This window comes from Sturnira hondurensis, unplaced genomic scaffold (assembly GCF_014824575.4).
Source record: "Sturnira hondurensis isolate 20B ecotype Veracruz unplaced genomic scaffold, ASM1482457v3 Scaffold0001304, whole genome shotgun sequence".
In the NCBI taxonomy this organism is placed as follows: domain Eukaryota; kingdom Metazoa; phylum Chordata; class Mammalia; order Chiroptera; family Phyllostomidae; genus Sturnira; species Sturnira hondurensis.
Genome location: NW_028073935.1, coordinates 3,773,764 through 3,787,314, shown reverse-complemented (window position 1 = coordinate 3,787,314; position 13,551 = coordinate 3,773,764). Strand labels below are relative to the sequence as shown.

The 13,551-nt window shown below is 40.6% G+C and overlaps 1 protein-coding gene and 1 pseudogene across 5 annotated transcripts in view; one reads left to right on the top strand and one right to left on the bottom strand.

The window, feature by feature from the left end:
• Window positions 1–13,551, bottom strand: part of UGGT1 (UDP-glucose glycoprotein glucosyltransferase 1) — a 212,574-nt gene that overhangs the window by 87,591 nt on the left and 111,432 nt on the right. The gene's annotated exons all lie outside the window — the stretch shown is intronic.
• On the top strand, window positions 9,978–11,076 carry LOC119003686 (jupiter microtubule associated homolog 2-like; annotated as a pseudogene).

The window sequence follows — 13,551 nt, the reverse complement described above, 5'->3', positions numbered from 1 at the left end:
GTAGCTCAGTGGATTGAGCGCGGGCTGCAACTCAGACGATCGCGGTTTGATTCTCAGTCAGGGCACATGCCTGGGTTGCAGGCCAGTTCCCTGCAGGCCAACTCCCAGCAGGGGACGCAGGAAAGGCAACCATACATTGATGTTTCTCTCCCTCTCTCCTTCCCTTCCCCTCTAAAGATAAATAAATAAAATCTTTAAAAATAAATAAATAAAACCACAATGAGATACCACTTCACACCAGTGAGAACAGCCATCCTAAACAAAGCAACAAATAACAAATGTTGAAGAGGTTGTGGAGAAAAGGGATCCCTAGTGCAATTTTGGTGGGATTGCAGACTGGAAGCACTATGGAAAACAGTATGGAATTTCCTCAGAAAACTAAAAATGGATCTGCCTTTTGACGCAATTCCACTGTTAGGATTATATCCTAAGAACCCTTAAACACCAATCCAAAAGAACCTATGCACTCCAATGTTCATAGCAACACAATTTACAACAGCTGCTAGCGTAATATTGTAAATTACACCTGTAATCTGTTAATGAATACAAACTATAAGAAGAGGTAAACTCTGAAATCAAAAACAGAAAAAGGGATGGAATAAAAGGATAGAGTTTTTGTATGTGAGAAAAGTTAAGTTTTTATCAAAGTAAAACAGACTTACATAAGATGTTTTACATAGTCCTCAATAGGAACCACAAAGCAAAAATCAACTGTAGACTCCCAAAAGACAAAGGAATCAAAGCATACCACTAAAGAAAATTATCAATTCACCAAGGAAGATAAAAAAAAAAGGAAGAAAGGAACAACGGAACTATAAAACACCCACAATATAGCTAATAAGATGGCATCAGTACATCCCTTATCTAAGAGTAATTACTTTAAATGTAACTGTATTAAATACTTCAAACAAAGGTAAAGAATGAATAGATAGATTTTTAAAAAATAAAAACCAAGTATATGAGCCTATAAGAGATTCACTGCAGTTCTAAGGACACACACAGGCTCAAAGTGAAGGGATGAAAAAAGTTTCTGTGGAAGTGGAAACCAAAAGAGAGCAGGTGTAGTTATACCTATATCAGGCAAAATGAGAGTTTAAGTCAAAAAGTATAACAAGAGTAAAAAGAGTATCATTATACAATGATACAGAGTTCAATTCATTTAAGAAAATATAAAATTGTAAATATACATGCCGCCAACATCAAAGAACCTAAATATATTAAGCAAATACTAATAGATCTCAAAAAAGGAAAAGACAACAACATTAGGAGGGGAGTTCAACATCTCACAGTCAACAAAGGATAAATAATCCTGACAGAACATCAATAAGGAAACAGTGGGATTGAACCATATTTAAGACCAACGGACTTAACAGACATTACTTAGTTTATCCAACAGAAGCAGAATACACATTCTACCCACGCACACAAGAAACATTCTAGAAATCAACAGCAGGAAGATGGAAAATTCACAAATATATAAAAATTAAATGACCAATGAGTCAAAAAGAACTTTAAAAAGATATAAAATATATTGAAACAAAAATAGAAACACCACATACTAAAACTTACAGGATTCAGCAAAATCAGTTCTAAGAGGGAAGTTTATAAGGATAAATGCTTACATTAAGAAAAGATAAAGATTTCAAACAACCTATCTTTACATGTCCAGGAACTAGACAAAGAAGAACAAACTGAGCCCACAGTTGGCAGAAAGAAAAATCAGAAAATCATCAGGAAATAAAGATCAGAGCAAAAATAAAAGAAATGGACCCAGAAAAACAGTAAGGAAGATCAACAAAACTATATGCGGGTTTCCCGAAAAGATAAACAAAACGGACAAACCTTTAGCTAAATTTAACTTAAAATAAAAAAGGAAAAAGTCAGACAAATAAAATAAAAAATGAAAGAAAAAACATTACAACTGATGCTAAAGAAATACAAAGTATCATAAGAGACTACTATAAACAAATAATGCAAAACTGGACAACCTAGAAGATACAGAGAAAGTCCTACAAACATACAACCTACTGAATCATGAAAAAATAGAAAAGCTTAATAGACCAATGAGTAAGGAAAAAATAGAAAAGCTTAATAAACCAATGAGTAAGGAGTTTTGATTACTGATTTTTGAATCAGTAATCAAAAATCTCCCAACAAAGAAAAGGATCACACGATTTCCCTGTAGAATTCTACCAAATATCTTAAAAAGTATTTATAAATACTTTATAAAAATACTTTATAAGGTCAGGGTAATATTTTATTACCCTGACACCAAAGACAGATAAGCGCACTACAAAAAAGAATACCACAGGCTGATATCCCTGATGAATATTGATGCAAACGTTCTCAACAAAATATTAGCAAACTATATTCAACAGTACATTAAAAGGATCATACACTAAGATCAACTGAAATTTATCCCAAAGATGTCAGGATGACTCAACATATGCAAATCCATAAATGTGATGTACCATATTAATAGAATGAAAGATAAGAATCATACGATCGTCTCAACAGATCAAAAAAAAGAATTTGACAAAAAGCAATGAAAAAATGAGTATAGAAGTAACCTAACATAATAAAGGCTATATATAACAAGCCCACAGATAAGGCACAAGACTAAAAGTTTTTCCTCTAAAATCAGGATAAATGCAAAAGTACCCACTCTCACCACTACTACTCAATGTAGTTCTGGAACTCCTAGCAAAAGCAATCAAGCAAGAAAAAGAAATAGAAGGAATCCACATCAGTAAGAAAGAAGTAAAAATTAACTGCCTTTGTGTGCAGATGATATGATCTTATATGTAGAATATCCTAAAGACTCCCCCCCAAAAATACCTATTCAAAATAATCAACCAATTCAGTAAACTTGCAGGAAAAATCAACATTCAAATCATTTGCGTTTTCATACACCAACAACAAAATATCTAGGGGGAAAAAATCCCTACTCACAATAGCATCAAAGACAATAAAATAATTGGGAATAAATATAACCAAGGAATAAAAGAACTTTTACAGAAGTAAAAGTTCTGTACACTGAAAACTATACGATTTTGATTTAAAATAAAGAGGGGGAGATGGCGGCAAGGTAGGTGGGAGCTGAATCCACTTGCTCCCAGTTGAGAGGTGCACCCAACTGGGACACCTAGCCAATCTTCCAAGGAAGACAACGAACAGCCAACAGAATTCCTGCTGATGTGAAGTTCAGAAGCCAAAGGTTGCAGAGCATGTTTAAAATTTGGTGGGCCCATGGGACACTTCCCCAGTCCTGCCCCACAGACTGCAGCTCCTGCAGAAGCTTTGGCAGAGAGCTGGGTCAGTGATTGTGACTTTCCAGCTCCCTACCCTCCCAAACCTGCAAGTTCATGGACCCGCTTTGGGAGAGACCTGTACCCTTAAAGTCGCTGAGTGGATTAAGACAAAGTAAGAGATACACAGCTGGCCGCATATCCTGGCTGGGATAGTGAATGACAGCTGGGACAGTACCAGAGAAACTGGGGAGCCAGATGACACCTGGAGATAGGAAAAGAGAAGGAGCATGGCTGTCCATGACCCAGACAGTCTCTGGACTGGTAAGAGAGTAGGTCTCTGTGGAAAGTGGGGAGCTTGATAGGAACAGCCTGCTGCAAATGAGGGGAATTAGTCAGGGGGTGGGGGGAAAGAGGCCTTCAGCCTCTGTGCAAGGACCTCTAGCACTAAGTTGTTGGGCTAGGTAAGTGTGTGTGGGGGAGGGGGGAGGTGCAGGGGGCGTGATTTGCTCCCACACAAGGCACCTCGCCGACTGATCACAGGGGGAAACCAGGGGCTCAGAGAGGTAGCAGTGCCAGAGAAACTTAATTCAATAGGGCAACGTAACTGCCCTGAAGGGACTTTGGGCATGGGCAGACCCAGGTCAACAAAGAGGGAGAAGGAGGGGTGCGATTTGCTCCCACTTGGTGCACTCACGGACTAATCAAAGGGTTGAGCAATGAAGTGGATCAGATGCGCCGGCCTGGTGCATATATGCAGTGGACAATGTGAGCCACACAACTATCTAAGGCCATGGGCTTAAAACTGAGCACCCGTGAATACTGTACCAGTCCAGACCCAGCCCTACCCTTGCAGAAACACAGGAATGGGGGTGGGGAGTAGCCCAGGTACCCCTGCCTGTAGCAAGCATCCAGGAAAAAAGGAAAATTCTCTTGAAAGGTCAACAAGAGGCACTTTTTTTTTCTTTTCTTTTTTTTCCCTAAGCATAAGACAAAAAGACCTGGAGTTCTGAGAAGACCTTTTGGGAACTGCCCTGCCTGGTTTCAGGAGCTGTAACCTGCCCCATGGCTAAGGCTGAGTGAGTGACCTTGGGACCATAAGACACTGAGGAGACAAAGCTTATCTCCCTGGCAGGAGCACTGGTTCTGCTCCTTTTTTCCTAACTGGCCTCCAATGCTCAATCAGTTAGCCAATGACGGGTAAGATTCTCCAAGGGGGAAATGACCTAAGACAGGCATGATCACGTGGAGGCCCCAAGAAAGGACTTGAGGGGCTATGGAGAAAGGGAGTGATGGACCCTTGCCCCTTAGCTTTGATGAAGCCTGACTCCCCTGAGTCTGAGAGAAGTCTCTGAAAATTCCTTGACTATCTGCCTCCTCTGCCTGACTTAAGCCTGAAACAGTGACAGAGGGTGGTGCAGCCCTGTGCTGGAAAGGGTAGGTTCCCCAGGTGATCAGGCCTGAGAAAGGATATGTAAAATCCTGTGAAGCCTACTTTGAATGCTCTTAGTTAAATTATAAAGGTCAGAGCAGGAAATGAGTTTGCTTCCCAAAGTTTTGTAGCCTTTTAGCTGATACACTCTGACTCAGAAGAAGCCCTAATAGTTCTTTCTATGCTATCTACTGTTTGATCCTTACTGCCTGACAATGATTAATGAGCTGTACCAGTATTCCTGCGCAAATTAAATCCAATAAAAGCCTGTCTAGGCAAGGGTCAGCGTGCTCTCCCCTTGACAGGGTGGCCAAGCCACTCTGAGGTGCTCCCCCCTTGAGGGAGTAGCCATGTGGTCCCTTTTCCTCCACAGATCTTGGTAATCCATGTGACTCTGTCTCATACCTCATCCATGATGCCAAGGGCATTGAGAACCGGTGCTGGCATCAGCCAAAGACAGATCCAGAAGGAAGTAAGAAGGCTAAAACTAAAACCTGAGACAAATGTCACTTCACTATCCCTCAGAAACTCCATTTTATTATTTTTTAATTTTTAATTTTAATTTTTACTTGATTTGTCTACTTTCTGTTTAGTTTTGTTCGTTTCTTTAATTTCATTGTTTGATTGGTTTTCTTTACTTTCTCCTTCATATTGCATTTTAATTTTTCTTCTTTCACTTCACTCATATTCCAATAGCACACTGCTCTTGATCTCTTACTTTTTATTCTTTTTATTCCAATTATATATTTCTAAACATATTATTGTTATTCCATATCTAACACAGCACTCTACTTTGGTCTTAATCCATTTTGCCATCTTCCGGAGCTTTATAACTGTTGTGGTTAAGTCTATTATCTCACAAACTACATCAAGTTTCTATCCCTTACTCTCACTATATCTCACCATCTAACCTCACATAATTGCTCTGCTTTCTAAAGTCAGCTCCTTCTTTTTCCCTTCTAATAAGAGTCTTACTTATTTTTCACAGTAAAATGTCTTACTTTTCTTTTTATAAAAAGTGGCTGCTTGGGTGAAATATCACGGTTATTGCTGTACTTCTTGAAAGGACCTCCTATCTGTTCCCTACCTGTTAGTACTTTAAATCCCATGGAATACTCTCCCACTTTCTTCCCCTGTTTTACCTTCGACCTGATGCTAATCACATGTACGACAAGGAGTGAGTTGTGAATATTGCTAATTCCACTGAAGGGGAGAATCCACCAAAAAAGAAACCGTCAACAGGTAAAGACCAAGTACAACAACAGAGTCCAGGTGGAAGAAAGGATCACCCTACAGCATCCAGAGAAGGAGATCAAAGAGATCATACCACTGAGTCCCACAGAACACCTACCACAGAGATCCGCCCTACTAATATAGCTAACAAAGCAGAGCATCAGGAATTGTAGAAACAAACTAAAAAAGTCACCTACAATGGAGACAAAAAAAAGAAGCCTCAATCAAAAGGAATGGAAGACTCTTAGTAAAAGACCTAAATGAGACTTCCAGCCAAGATGGAGGCGTAGGTGGAAACACTTTACCTCCTCGCACAACCAAGTTTATGAACAACAAATATTTAAAAACCAGAATGCAACCAAAACAGAGAGAAAATTAAACTGTACCGAACTCTGACAACAATGAACCATTCATCCAGACAGGTAAGAAGGGCGGAGTCAGTGGTTGGCAGAGATGGGTCGGGCAGGAAAGAGCGGCCAGACCAACCCAGACGCAGAGGCTGTGGCTGGCAGATCCCAGGCATGGGGTGGCAATGGGCAGACCCAGTGAGGGCGCAAGATGGCTGGCTGACCAGAGTCACACATTCACACACAGACAGACCAGGCAAAGGAGCGAGCAGGGAGATAGACCACGCAACCCAGGGCCCAAGCACCAGGAAATAAAGCCTAAAAGCACCAATTAGAGAAATTCCATGGGTCGAAGTACAGGGACAGGCTCCCAGGCTCACAGAGACCCACAGGGTTTGGGAGGGTACACAAGCCCCCAGCACCAGAAGGGCCTAAGTTGTTGTGGGAAGCAGCAGAGGGGACCAAAATCCAAGAGAGAGCAGAAAAACGCCATTGCTCCTCTCTGACCCTGACCCCACATACAGCATCAAACCCAGTAACTAGGTTGCCCCATCCTGGTGAACACCTAAGGCTCCACCCGTCATACATAACAGATGCGAACAGACCAAAACATTATGGCTCAAGCAGAAGAACAGCTCAAATCTTCAGAGCCAATACTTCTAAGTGACCAAGAGATAGCCAACCTATCAGGTGCACAGTTCAAAATGCTGGTGATCAGAATGCTCACAGAACTGGTTGATTTTAGTCACAAATTACATGAAAAAATGAAGGCTAACCTAAGTGAAATGAAGCAAAATGCACAGGGAACCAATGGTGATGGAAAGAAAACTGGGACTCAAATCAATGAAGTGGACCAGAAGGAAGAAAGAAACAACCAAACAGGAAAGAAGGAAGAAACAAGAATTCAAAAAAAGGAGGAGAGGCTTAGGAACCTCCAGGACATCCTTAAACGTTCCAACATCCAAATTATAGGGGTTCCAGAAGGCAAAGAGGAACAGCAACAAGTGGAAAACTTATTTGAACAAATAAGAAAGGAGAACTTCCCCAGTCTGGCAAAGGAAATAGACTTCCAGGAAGTCCAGGAAGCTCAGAGAGTCCCAAAAAAGTTGGACCCAAGAAGGAACACACCAAGGCACATCATCATTACATTAGCCAAGATGAAAATGAAGGAGAGAATTCTAGAAGCAGCAAGAGATAAGGGGACAGTCACCTACAAAGGAGCTTACATCAGACTGTCAGCAGATTTCTCAAAAGAGACCTTACAGGCAAGAAGGGGCTGGAAAGAAGTATTCCAAGTCATGAAATCCAAAGACCTACAGCCAAGATTGCTCTATCCAGCTAAGCTTTCATTTAGAATGGAAGGGCAGGTAAAGTGCTTCTCAGATAAGATCAAGTTCAAGGAGTTCATCATGACCAAGCCCTTGTTATATGAAATGTTAAAGGGACTTATCTAAGAAAAACAAGATAAAAAATATGAACAGTGAAAGGACAGCAAACTCACAGTTCTTAACAAGCACACCTAAAACAAAGGCAAACTAAGAGGACAGCTAGATCAGGAGCGGAACCATAGAAATGGAGATGACGTGGAGGGTTAGCAACAGGGGAGTGGGAGGAGGAGAAGGGGGAGAAGGTATAGAGAATAAGTACCATAGACAGTAGGTAGAAAATAGACAGGGGGCAGGGCAAGAATAGTATGGGAAATATAGAATCTAAAGAACTTGAGACATGTGGACATGAACTAAATAAAGGGGGGAATGGGGAGAGTCAGTGTGCAGGGTGGAGGGGAATGAAAGGGGGGAATGGGACAACTGTAATGGCATAATCAATAAAACATATTTTAAAAAAAGAGCTGAATGAAATGGAAGCAAGCAAACTGTCAGATATAGAATTCAAAAGAATGGTAATGACGCTCGAAGAACTCAAAGATAACTACAAGGAACTGAGTGGGAAGTACAACAGTATGAAAAAAATAGAAACAAAACAAGAACAAGGGAGAAATCGAAATTACAATTTCTGAAATAAAAAATATACTAGAAAAAAATTACAAGCAGGTTGGATAAAGCAGAGCACAGAATTAGTGAGGGGGAAGACAAAGCAAAAAGAAATACTCAGGTAGAGCCACTGCATGAAAATAGACTAAAAAAATATGAATATAGCTTCAGAGAACTGCAAGACAACATGAAAGGCAACAGCATTCGAGTCATGGAAATAACAGAAGAAGAAGAAAAGGAGCAAGGGACATAAACTCTCTTTGAAGAAAAATGACAGAAAACTTCCCAAACCTAGAGAGGGGGAAAGCCATCCAAGTTCAGGAAGCAAAGATGGTACCAATCAAATGAACCCAAAGAGGACAACTCCAAGACAAATTAAATTAAAATGCCAAGTTTTAACGACACAGAGACTCTTAAAAACAACAAAGGAGAAACAAGAAGTAACATAAAAGGGAACTCTGATAAGGCTAAGAGCCAATTTCTCAACAAAAACACTGCAAGCCATAAGGGAATGGCAAGAAATATTCCAAGTAATGAAAAGCAAAGACCTGCAAGACTTTGCAGACTACTTGCAAAGACTGCTCTATCCAACAAGGTTCTCAATGGAAACAGAAGGTGAAATAAGGAGTTTCACAGGCAAAAGAAGGCTGAAAGAATACACCTCCACCAAACCAGCACTGCAAGACATGCTAAAGGGACTGCTATCAGAAGAAGAAGAAAAAGACAGAGAGAGGAAAACAGGTACAAAGGGGGGAAATGAATAAATACCTATCAATAATAATGTTAAATATAAATTAATTAAATACAGCCATCAAAAGACATAGGGCAGCTGAAAGGATAAGCTAAAGCTATCTGCCCATATGCTGCCTACAAGAGGGCCACCTCAGAACAAAAGACCTACAGAGTCTGAAAGTAAAGGATTGAAAAAAATATTCTAACCAAAGGGGCAGGGGGAAAAAGCTGGTGTAGGAATACTCACATCAGCCAAAACAGACTTCAAAACAAGGGCCATAACAAGAGACCCAGAAGGACACTTCATTATAAACATAATGCACCCAACATAGGAGCAGCCAAATACATAAGGAAAAATCTTGGAGGACTTCAAGAAAGATATAGACAGCAACACAGTTATAGAAGAGGATTTTAACACTGCACTGTCAAAAATGGATAGGTCTTCTAAATGAAATATCAACTAAGATATTGCAGCACTGAACAATGTCCTGTATCAAAGGGACCTGACTGATATATATAATCTTTCATTGCAAAGAAGCAAAATACACATTCTTTTCAAATGTACATGGAATATTTTCAAAGATAGACCACATGATAGGACACAAAACAAGCCTCATCAAATTCAAGAAAATTGAAATCATATCAAGCAATCTGTCTGACCACAAGGGACTGAAACTAGAAACCACCCTCAAGTAAAAAACTCAAAAATATTCAAATGCATGGAAATTGAGTAGCATGCTATTAAACAATGAATGGGTTAAGAATGAGATTAAGAAAGAAACCGAAAAGTTTGTGGAAACAAATGAAAATGAACTCATAACAATCCAAAACTTATGGGACACAGCAAAGGCAGTCCTGAGAGGGAAGTTCACAGCAATACAGGCCTACCTAAAAAAGAAACATTTCAAATAAACAACCTAACCCTACATCTGCAAGAATGGGAGGAACAACAACAAACAAAGCCCAGACAATGAGGAGCTGAGCAGTGGGCAACATGTCTCATGTTTCGGAGAGAAAGGGTGGCCAAACTGGCTCTAGGTGCAGTGCGGGCATGGGTGAGGGCATGGCCAGCAGGGAGACCTCACAGAGCCACAGCTTCAGCTTCCACATCAGAGGGATGGGCAGACAAGTGGATGTGCTCCCACACCCGCCAGTATCTCGGCTGAGGGCTGGAGAGCCATGACACCTCTGGGAAGAGTATCAAGCAATCTTTTCGGAAGTCCAGAAGGTGTTCCTTCAAGCTGACCCAACAGGATAGCTTTGAATATTTTTGGACCCACTGAAGAACTTCAAACATTTCTAAGAGAACCAACCCCTCAGGGGAAAAGGAAGTGGTGTCTTTGAGGAATCAACACCTGTGTACACTCCACAGGGTCTGAACCTACCAGGTGGAAAGACTAGTAACTTTTTTGGGTCACCAATGACTGCCACTTTACCCTTAGCATACCCAAACAAACCCAAGGATCATGTACTCTTTTGTGAGGAAGACCCAAAATTGGATCTTAAAGCCACAACAAGCACCTTGCCCAGAGAAGAGCTGGGTGAGAAAGGTGGCCAGAGAAGCAGACCATGCTCAGGAGCCCCGGCCTACGCCCACCCACCAGTGACAGTCATGAGCTCAGTTTGGGCCCATGGCCTCAGTCTCGCAACTAAGTCCTGAATCCACCTGGAGGCAAATCCAGCATCTCCTTCTACTAGAGAAGCTATTGCTTCCCCTGTAGCCAGATAAGAAACTCTAAAGATAGGATTTCAAATGGTTTCCTTTAGTCCAAAGGAATGGGGGGTGGGGAGAAGGGTCTGTTGGGAATCTGAAGCTGATGCTCAGGTTCCACTGCCATCGTAAGAGCCACAGGGGACCACGCCTTCCAGACTGCTGAGAAACCTATCTTTGTGGGGGAAATGTAACTCCTTGGTGAACATTCTAATTATGGATGTGAGGAGCCCTCCGATGGGCTAGGTGGGGAGCTGGTGCAAATCCATGGGAGCCTGATGAAGTGGGATATTCCATGTCCTTGTAGCTTCAGTAGTCTGCCATCCAGTGCTATCTAGAAATCACTTAACATAGTAGCAGAGTTTAAAGCCTTAGAAATCTAGAAACAACACTGAATATAAACCAAAAAGTTGTTTGAATTCTTATGCTTTATAGAGAAACTTTTACTCCAATCCTTTGTGGTGATCTGACAGAAATCTGCCTTTCACTCACGAGGGACAGATCTTGGTCTATTCAGAGACTGGTTTTGCTTGTGAATTGTTTCTTTTTTTCTCTCATCCCTAAGTCTTGGCCTTTGCCCTTTACCAGCAATGTGGACAATTCCTCTATCTGCAAGGCCCACCGACTTCTGCAAGATTAAAACTGTCCAGATACATCCAGGTAATTGGGATATTTAAATCCTTCGTGTGTCTTATTTTATTCCTGTTGACACTGGGTGGGAGAGATGCTTGAGAACCTTGGATTCTCAGGTTTGAATTTAATAATAATACCTAAAGAACTATTCTTAAACAGCAGCTTTACATAAGTGACAATTGACTGGTGTATTTGTGACACCTTTCTAGGAAAAAGTTAGTCAGGTATACCAAAGAAGAAAAGTTTGCTTAGGCCACCCTTTATAAAGCTCTGCAGAATCTCTGGACTATATTCCTTTTCCAGAAGAAACTTGGAAACCTTAGGCTAGGAGATTTACTAGTTTGGCAGCAAAGCCTAGTTGGCTTTACTTGGTCAGGAAGAAGTTTCTCACATTCAGCCCCCTAACGGTATAGTCCCCTTTTACTCATGCTGGACCAATAGTTAACAGGAGAAAGGGTTTGTGTCATAGTCACTTTTGTTATGAGTGCCTACAGAGCAAATGCCAGGTGGTAGAAATGTCTTTATCACTCTTAAAATTGAGGAAAGAAACATCTGTGTTTAATTATAATCACAGTGACTGAGACACTAAGTGACTGAGACACTAAGTGCCTGCAGGAGCTGCCTACCAAACCCCACTTCTCATACCTGGCACATTGAAGGGATCTGCATGTGGCTTTGTCAACCAAAGAATTTCCCTTCTTTTAGTTGTCATGCTGACTTTGCAGTGAAGAAATACTCATTCCATGTGACTTCATCAAGTACTTCCTGTCTCCATGCTTCAAATAGTCACTTTCTAAGAAACTTGTTTGGAACTCAGCTTTCTTCCCACATGAAAAAATGTCATTAGCTTTGAAGGCCAAATACACAAATTTGTTTAACTCAAAATGAAATGTGCTAATGGTGGAATGAGCTGCCACTCATCACTACATTTTTTTTCATATACAAGAAAATGATTAGTGAGTTCCGAATTGGGTTGCTAGGAAGAACCCTGATGTTGTGCTGGCCCTTGTGGTTTCACCCTCACCGTCAGCCGAATGACAGGAAGAACTGTAGCTCTGTCCACTGGCAGGGATTTCTGGGATGGAGATGGGGAAACCAAAGATGGGAAGAGAGGCCTGGGAGTATAAGGAAAACATGAGCTATATCAAGAGCCTCTGGGCAGCAGTGACAACTCCCGTCTTTTCTCCTCATCTTTATTACCTTTTCCTCACTGGGGCTAAAGGACTGGATTTCCAGTGTCTCCACAGTCTGGTCACTAAGAGAAGCAGAAGAGGAGTTTCTCCTTCCATGGGCCTAATGGGGATGGTCATCTGTATTTGGAAAATGCTCTAGACATTAGAGCTCTCTGTATCTGGAATACTGATTAACTATTAGCATCCTGTTCTCAACCTCTAAGCTGCATTGAGAAATTACCAGTGTGCATTTTTATTAAGCCTTAAAACTTTATGTGCATTTGGTGCCAACTTTATTCTAGAGCTATATCAAAAACAACAACAAAACTGTACTTACATGACAATGTAATTTTGATAAGAACATTCTGTTATTTTCACAAGGCAGAATTGGGTACAGAGGCTGAATTAAACTTAGTAATCATGTTAAAAAACAAACAAATAAACAAAGCAGAGAAACGAAAAGGAAGGAAATAGAGAAATGGACATCACATGGAGGAATTTAAGTGAGAAGGGAGGAATATGTGGGAAAAGGTCAGGAAAGAAGAAGCATAATTAGTAGGCATAAAATAGTTGGGGAGAGATAAAAATGGTATAGGAAACAGGACTCAAAGAACTTGTATGTACAACCCATGGACATGTACAACTCATGTACAACCCATGAACTAAGGGGGGGAATGCTGGAGGGTTGAGGACAAGTTGGAAGGGGGATAAAGTGTGAAAAAATTGGGAAAACTGTAATAGTATAATCAATAAAAATACTTAAAATAAAGAAAATAGAAGAAAAAAAGAATTCAGAAATAAAACCATGCATATACTGTCAATTAATGTTTGCTAGGGAACCAAGAATACTCAATGGGGAAAGGATAGTCTCTTCATTAAATGATACTGGAAAAATTGCTTCAAAACACACACAGGAAAATGAAAATGGACCCCTATAATATGCCACTCACAAAAATTAACATAAAATAGATTAAATATGAAACATAAGGCTTGGAGTTATAGTCCAAGGGTGGAAAGTAAGGGTGGCAGCATAGATAAACACAGTTTACCTC